The sequence below is a fragment of the Astatotilapia calliptera genome, chromosome 3, assembly GCF_900246225.1.
Source record: "Astatotilapia calliptera chromosome 3, fAstCal1.2, whole genome shotgun sequence".
NCBI lineage: Eukaryota > Metazoa > Chordata > Actinopteri > Cichliformes > Cichlidae > Astatotilapia > Astatotilapia calliptera.
In genome coordinates, this window is record NC_039304.1 from 9,365,488 (window position 1) to 9,374,111 (window position 8,624).

General features: G+C 41.6%; 1 long non-coding RNA gene across 1 annotated transcript; it reads right to left on the reverse strand.

The window, feature by feature from the left end:
* Positions 1 to 1,120: 1,120 nt before the first annotated feature.
* On the reverse strand, positions 1,121 to 1,649 carry LOC113012054 (uncharacterized). The gene is made up of 2 exons (XR_003270638.1): positions 1,328 to 1,649; positions 1,121 to 1,234 (listed from the first exon to the last, which is right to left on the reverse strand). It is a non-coding gene; the product is annotated as an uncharacterized LOC113012054 (long non-coding RNA).
* Between the last annotated feature and the right edge of the window lie 6,975 nt (positions 1,650 to 8,624).

Consider the following 8,624-nt stretch of genomic DNA (forward strand, 5'->3'; position numbering starts at 1 on the left):
GCTCCGAATGGGCATTAGTGTTTAATCTGAGTCATCTGAGAAATAGCACCACATCAACTTCAAACGACTTCCTTTCATCTGCAGTTAGAGACGCAGAGTCACAGATGTGGACCCTCCCCCCCTTCTTGTTCCTTTTGCCCTGCACATTCTCTTCAGATCACATGAATTCTTCAGCGTGATTGAATTGAATGCGAGACATCCTTCACACTTTGCTGTTAAATATACTGTAAGTGCAGCCACAGCATCGAGTCCACTGGCCCGGTGAAGTGAATGACACTGATTATCTTGTTACGATGGCACGTGGCGAGAGATTAGATGTACTATGAAGCCATTGAACACCCAGAAAATAAGCCCAAGGTTGTGAGTGACGCTGATATGAGCTGTGGTTTATATTACTTCTTTTTATTGTGTTTGTTCTGCGATCCTCGAGGTTACTCGCACTTGGACTTGAGTAGAAGGCTCCACCCCTCATCAGGAACTAATCATTTCAAATATACTGCTGGACTCCCATCACAAGAAACCCAATCAAAGGCGATAAAATAAAACAGCCAGAGGTCTGTGGTCACTCCTCGCATTGTAGGTGGATAATGGGAAAAATTACAGTGACAACGATGAGGTTGGTGACCATGACAACAATCGTGGTCTCAACAGAGTAAATGGAGGATGAAACCACAGACTGGAGCCGGGGGGATTGCAGTGACCATAGCAGGCTGGAAGTCAGAAAAGGAGGTGATAACAATGTATGAACCAGGCTGTGAAAAGACAAAAACATTAGCTTTTCTGTCTTTTCCTGGTACCTTCCCTTGACAATGATGGAAACAGTGTGTAGGTCAGAAGAAAGATGTGAAGGGGGGATAAGGAGCTAAATAAGGCTCTAAAGAAGAATCTTAATAAGGATCTAAAGAAACCTTAGAGAGTCAAGCTTTATCCAAATAACGGGACAGTTAATCACATTTTCTGCTTTTTAAAAATGTATTTATTTGTTTTTTGCAGGCTAAACTACAGCTTAGTGGTCACACAAATAAAATGAAATGGTACTGTTACGCAAGGCCCAAAATGGCCTCCGTACAAGAAAGTAGTAGCTCTAATATTGACCAGTAACGAACCACCACACGCACACTGTAATGGGTTACACAAGATTTATTTGTTCTTTCTCCAGGTAAAACTACTGGCTGAAGACACAACTCTGGCCAGGAATCCAAGGCCCAAAGCCACCGCGGTCAGGGTTGTTAGCCTGGTTACAAACAGGGGAAAGGTGGTCACTTGGAAGAACAAGCAGCCAAAACGTATCAATCCTGCATCTTCCTCAAAAAGGTTTGCTACCAACCTTTTCAGGCCTGACTTCGTTCGAGGCTGGGTCTCCACATCACATCCTGGGAGCTGGAACTTCCCCAAAACTGGTCCAGTTTCCTTGTCAGGGGCACAGAGAGTCTCCAGTCCAGTGTTTGTTTTCCTGCCTTCCAGCACATCCACTCACATCCCAATAAGAATGAGTCCTCCCTCCAACATCCTCAGTTTACTTTAAAAGCAAAACCAGGCCAGGTTAAAAATCTTCTCCATTAAAATGTGCACACTTCATCCTGGATCTTCGAGGCTTCCCTGCTTCATCAGTGTCCTACTAAAAAAATAACGACAACCCCTACTTCCTGTTTCCTCTCCCCTTTATAGAGAAGGGCTCCAATCCTCCCCAATCAGCTGCTCCCTGTATTCAACTCCAAATAGCTGGCAGCTGGACTAGAGTAGAATCTCCACTCCCACATGGGTGTGGCCCACACCTCACATCAAACACAAAAAAAACACCAAAGCATGCAATTAATACAAAACAAAATCTAAAGAAATGCCAACCCAAAAGCTTAGTGGGGGATTCTCTCCATCCTTTTCCACCATGCTATACTCTGTAACAGTACCGTTAAGAAATTATGCTTGCCCTGCTGGCCACTAACTTCCTCTCCACACTGAAAAGATTGATAATGCAGCACTAACTATGTGTACATAGTAATCTCACTTTGATTATTTGAACATTGTCGTTATTCATAACGTTAAACTTCTAAACTTTATGTCAAGCTGACTGTTCAGAACACACCTGTATGTTAACAAGTTCTGGAAAAGCTAGATGGTTATGTTAAGCATTTTTTTCAGAGAGTGTGTTGCTGTGAATTTTGGGATAACATTACTTCCCTCCAGATTAGATGGTTCGGTGTATCTTTTGGAAAAGGAGGTAAGAAAGGAGGTGTTGAAGCACCTTTTCACAGTGTTTAAATCTTTTTATGGCCACCACTCAGATACTTCCTTCACCCATTTAAGCCACAGTCACACAGGCCTGTCAGTAGCTATCGCCTGGCAACCACCGTTGCTTGGTAAAAATGTTTATTCCCTGACCGGTAAGCAAATGGTTGCTGGAAGGTGCCCGCTGTCGCTAGGTGAAATTTGTTACAAAGTGGTAAATGGTGCTACACTTTTTACAAGTCAACTCGTCTCTTTCCATGTAAGCCATGGTTGACTGTGGCAATGAAAGTAATCAGTGCTGCACCCTCTGTGTGGCCGATTTCCCCAACTGACAGCCAGCAACCTCCAGCAACCTCCAGCAACAATTTGCCTACCATTTAGGGAATACAATTGGGCTGGAGACGTCCCATGTGACTGAAGACTTAGCAAAATTCTTTAAAAGCAAGATGTGGACACAAATCGTTACTCGGAACCAAGATTGTTCAAGAATTTCATTAAACAGTTGAAAATGAAATGTTTTTAACTACCTGACATGGAAAAGCCACACCAAAATAGGGTGTACATAGGGTACCACCATGTTCAGCTATAGGCTGAGCTAAACACATTTTGTTAATTTGCCCTCGCTAATCCTACTCATCTGTTTTTATTTAGATGAATTTTGATTCTACTTTGTTTCACCCTGGATTCACCAAAGTCCGTCTCTCCCTCTTTCAGCCTCCCATTTCCACTGTGAGCAGCAACTATAAACTTTTGTGTCTTCAGGATTACCTTTCCATCACGGGATGAATGAAGTGTGAAAAGCAATCTGAGAATCGCCAGGCCACTTCTGCGGATGCAATTATGCCAATGGCAGATCATTTTCTGACCTTTATCCTCCAGCCAGTGTTGATGGCAGTTTGCCACTGTGACAGACTGCTTTTTGTTTTCATGTATTTTACAGTTGTGTGACAGCTGAAAACCTGGCTCTTAAAGGCTGAGGTGCTCATCCGTTTGAAAGACAGCCTGACTTTTTGTGCTGCTCTTTTTCTTTCGCTCTCTATTTACTTATGTTGTGTATGTCCCTGTCAGTGTAACATTCTCATTATTTCTTTACTGCCACTTCTGTCTCCTTCCCTCTCTCTCTTCCTCTGTATTTTTTGTCCCATTTCTCTCTTTCTGTCTCCGTATTACGTGTATTTCTATCAGGTATTTTCCAAAGTCTGTGTCCAGGACCAAACCAGTGTTTTTGTTCTGGCTGATGCCTTCATTCAAAGGTTCACGGTCCTGCTTCAGGTAAATTGCTCCTTCTGACAAACAACCACGAGCACAGATACAGACACACACCTTTGAACGTAGTGTTGTAGTCCAGTTTCTCAATTCTGCAGGTTTGTGCTTTTCCATCCATTTCATCTTGTTGTCAAGCTGGTTTTGTCACGTGTTGTATTTTTGCATTTGCACATAGTCCTGTTTACCTGTGCTCATATGTTTTTGCTATTTTGCAAACTGGTGAGCTGTCATCTCTCATGGAATACATAGTCTGTCTCATTTGTGAAGATTTCCTGCATTATTTTTTTTTAAATTCCTGTTTCCCTTTTCCTCCTCAATTAAAATCAAAATACAAAATACATTTCTCCTAAAAAAATTATTGATTCGATTGCAGTTCTGTGACATAAGTACATTTCACACTGATTTCCAAATTGACTTGTCTATGAACTCTCCATTCTACTTGTATAATTTACACTCTTATCACTGCTACTGTTGACCAAGTATCTCTCTGCACTTTGGCTGCAGATCTCCTTTGATGTTGATTTCACCCTTTAGAAAAGGGGATGTGACGTTGAATATGTTTATCTTCAGACTTTCTCACATTACATACATACATACATCATACATACATAACAAATACTTACTTTTTTGCAGTGTTTTTGTTTTCAATTCAATTTTATTTACAGTATATACAGCCACATCACAACAGTCACCTCAAGGTGCTTTATATTGTAATGTAAAGATAACCCAAACAATCGAACGACCCACTATGAGCAATACTTGGTGACGGTGGGAAGGAAAAACTCCCTTTTAACCGGAAGAAATCAGGCTCAAGGAGGGGCACCCATGTGATGCAATTTGTAGTAAGTGCTGTGAAAGAGAGCCAGTATGGAAGCCCGTTTCCGCCACAAAAAAAACACATCCATTACTCAAAATTTAAAGTTATTAACTCAAAATTTCGACTTATTAATTTGAAATTTTGAGAAAAGTAACTCGAAATTTCAAGTTAGCTCTGCCAATCAGTAATCTACGAGGAATGCGCACTCAAAACCGGATCGAAACAAATTGGCGCTTTCGTGAGTACGTTTGCTGATAGTGACGCCATTCAGCTAATAACACAAGGATTTCATCATTTCTGAAGCTACGCTGAAAATAATCAGCAATTTGTGCATTCATGACTGGCTGTAATACTGGTAGCTTAGCTGTAGCATTTGTAGCTCAGGGCTTCAGCTTCTGGGTAACAAGGAAATTACTTTATTCATGTATAGGGTGAGCCATTTATATGGATACACCATAATAACATGGGCATGGTTGGTGATATTAAAGTCCTGTTTGTGGCACATTAGTATATGTGAGGGGGCAAACTCCTCAAGATGTGTGGTGACCATGGTGGCCATTTAGAAGTCGGCCATCTTGGTCACAACTTTTGTTTTTTCAATAGGAAGAGGGCCATGTGACACATCAAACTTATTGGTAATGTCACAAGAAAAACAATGGTGTGCTTGGTTTCAACGTAACTTTATTCTTTCATGAGTTATTTACAAGTTTCTGACCACTTATAAAATGTGTTCAATGTGCTGCCCATTGTGTTGGATTGTCAATGCAACCCTCTTCTCCCACTCTTCACACACTGATAGCAACACCGCAGGAGAAATGCCAGCACAGGCATCCAGTATCCGTAGTTTCAGGTGCTGCACATCTCGTATCTTTACACCATAGACAATTGCCTTCAGATGACCCCAAAGATAAAAGTCTAAAGGGGGTCAGATCGGGAGACCTTGGGGACCATTCAACTGGCCCACGACGACCAATCCACTTTCCAGGAAACTGTTCATCTAGGAATGCTCGGACCTGGCACCCATAATGTGGTGGTGCACCATCTTGCTGGAAAAACTCAGGGAACGTGCCAGCTTCAGTGCATAAAGAGGGAAACACATCATCGTGTAGCAATTTCAAATATCCAGTGGCCTTGAGGTTTCCATTGATGAAGAATGGACCCACTATCGTTGTACCCCATATACCACACCAAACCATCACTTTTGTTGTTCCAACAGTCTTGGAGGGATCCATCCAATGTGGGTTAGTGTCAGAACAATAGTGGTGGTTTTGTTTGTTAACTTCACCATTCACATAAAAGTTTGCCTCATCACTGAACAAAATCTTCTGCGTGAACTGAGGGTCCTGTTTCAATTTTTGTTTTGCCCATTCTGCAAATTCTGTGCGCCGATCTGGGTCGTCCTCGTTGAGATGCTGCAGTAGCTGGAGTTTGTAAGGGTGCCATTTGTGAGTAGCTAATATCCGCCGAAGGGATGTTCGACTGATGCCACTCTCCAGTACGCTGTGGGCTCTTGCTGAATGAAGCTAGGACAGCCACTGATGTTTCTTCATTAGTGACAGTTTTCTTGCGTCCAAATTTTTGCAAATCCAACACTGAACCAGTTTCACGAAACTCAGCGAGCAGTTTGCTGACTGTAGCATGGGAGATGGGTGGTCTCGTAGGGTGTCTTGCATTGTAATGTGCTGCAATGACCCGGTTACTGCGTTCACCAGATATCAACACAATTTCGATCCGCTCCTCACGTGTTAACCTCTTCGACATGTCAATGGCTGTGAACAAAGAGAAACTTGTAAATAACTCATGAAAGAATAAAGTTACGTTGAAACCAAGCACACCATTGTTTTTCTTGTGACATTACCAATAAGTTTGATGTGTCACATGGTCCTCTTCCTATTGAAAAAACAAAAGTTGTATCCAAGATGGCCGACTTCTAAGTGACCACCATGGTCACCACCCATCTGGAGGAGTTTGCCCCCTCACATATACTAATGTACCACAAACAGGACTTTAATATCACCAACCATTCCCATTTTATTACGGTGTATCCATATAAATGGCCCACCCTGTAGATTTCTGATTGGTAGCGCTAACTGGAAATTTCAAAATTTCAAGTTATGGATACTTTTGTTTTGTTTTTTAAGTGGCGGAAACTCACTTCCATAAGCCAGTGATTAATGGCAATTTTATAATAATTTTTTCTCCATCTAATTCCACCCTGCTTTTTCTCCCTCCTGCTTCTTCTCTGGCCCACCGGTCGCTATTTTCCATGTAGAGCAGTGTTGCTACTTTACATCTCATTCATACTTGTCTTTACCTTAACCTGCTTCTCCATAACAGCTTTGCTATGTGGGATATAATTTGCTATGACCATAGCAGCTTGGCCAATAGAAACAGGGTCAGCACAGGGCCCTGCCTGCATCTCTTGGTGAGTCCCAGAGGCCAAAGCTCACTCTGTGCCAGCTGGAGGTGCAGAGCTACTTCCACCCTTGTCTACAGATTCTGCAGCTCGCTGGCACAGGAATCCTGGACGTCAAAATGCCACCTGGTGCAATAATTACAACAGGTAGTGCTGTTTATCCTGAAAGGGCAATGACATTTTTTTCCTGTTTTCTATTCCTTTGTCGTATCCTCACATATGGGTAGCCTCTTCGGCCTTGTAAGTGTCAGCATGATTATTACACTGGTCGAAGGTGGAACCTTCTTAGACCAAAGCAGTGGTGTTGCGTGTTATTGAATTTCAATAAAGACATTTACCACATTGAGTAATGACATTTACAACAATCTACAAGGAGCAGCATTTGCACCAACATGTGACAGCTACTTTATTTCCCTGGCGCTGCAAAAAATTATTTTAGAGACTTAAAAAGTGAGGCTATTGTATTTGATGACACAGAAGCTGCTGTTTTAAGATTCTCTTATCTGTACAGAATCTTTTCCTTTTTTTAAAAAGTTTAGAACTGCGTCAGCAAACTCCTTCACAATGAGTCTCTTGAGTCTCATAGAAAATGTCTTACCAATAATGTTGTTACGAAGGACTTGATGACAATAAAAACGCGCAAGCGAAGTCATACACACATTCCCATCCACCCTTAATCATCCTACTGAAGCTGCAGTATGCTCACTGTGTTAGGTACAATGTAACACACGGCCATCTTTCTAATTAGTGTCAATCTGGTGTTGCAATCTTGTAGCCATGTCTAGAATGCACTACAACTGACACAATTAAAGCTGGGTCAATTGATTATTACCATCTTCTTGCCTGGTAATAACATGAGAACTCTAATTATATAGAGTTTGTTTTTCTCCTTTGACCTCAGAGATTCAGTACCTCCAATCAAGAGATGTAGTCTTATGTTGAACCCAAAGAGTTATAAAAGGTGGCTGTTTCCACTGTGGTGTCACCCATTTTTTTGGCTGCAGCCATGTTGGCTTTTTTGAGCCAAGGATGGAGGGCTAAGTTCAATTCAAATCCATTTTATTTATATAGTGCAAAAACACAATAGCAGTCACCCCTATATCAAGATTCTTTATATTGTGAGGTAAGGAGATACATTATTACAGAGAAAACTCCAACTATCAGACAACCCTCATAGAGAAAGCACTTTGGCGACAGTGGGAAGGAAAAACTCCAGAAGCAGGTTCAGGAAGGAGCAGCCATATGCCACAGCTGGATGGGAGAGAGGCAGGACAAAAAACATACTTTGGATGAGAGCCAGAGATTAATAATAGCTAATGATTAAATACAGAGGTGTATAAAAACATGGAGAGTGAAAAAGGTGAATGAAGAAGAAACACTCACGGGAAGCACCCAACATCCTAGGCCTATTGCAACTAATGGAGGATTCAGTGTCACCTGATCCAGCCCTAACCATGTACTTTATTAAAAAGGAACGTTTTAAGCCTGTCTCCCTAATCCAAGCTGGGACATCTACCTCCCATTCTACTTTTAAATGTCCCTGGAACACAAGTAAGCTGAGCGCACTATTGGGGTGATAAGGTTCGATGATGTCTTTAGGATAAGATGGGGCATGATTATTCAAGACATTTTATATGAGAAGAAGGATTTTAAATTGAATTCTGGATTTAACAGGGAGCCAGTCAAGAGAAACCAATATAGGAGAAATATGCCCTCTCTTTCTAGGCCCTGTCAGCAGTCTCTAGCATTTTGGTTCAACTGAAGGCTTTTCAGGGAGGTTTTTTTTTTAAGGACAACTTGATCATAATGAATTACAGTAGTACAGCCTAGAAGTAATAAATGTATGAACTAGTTTTTCACCATCACTCTGACAACGGGATGTTTCTACTTTTAGAGATA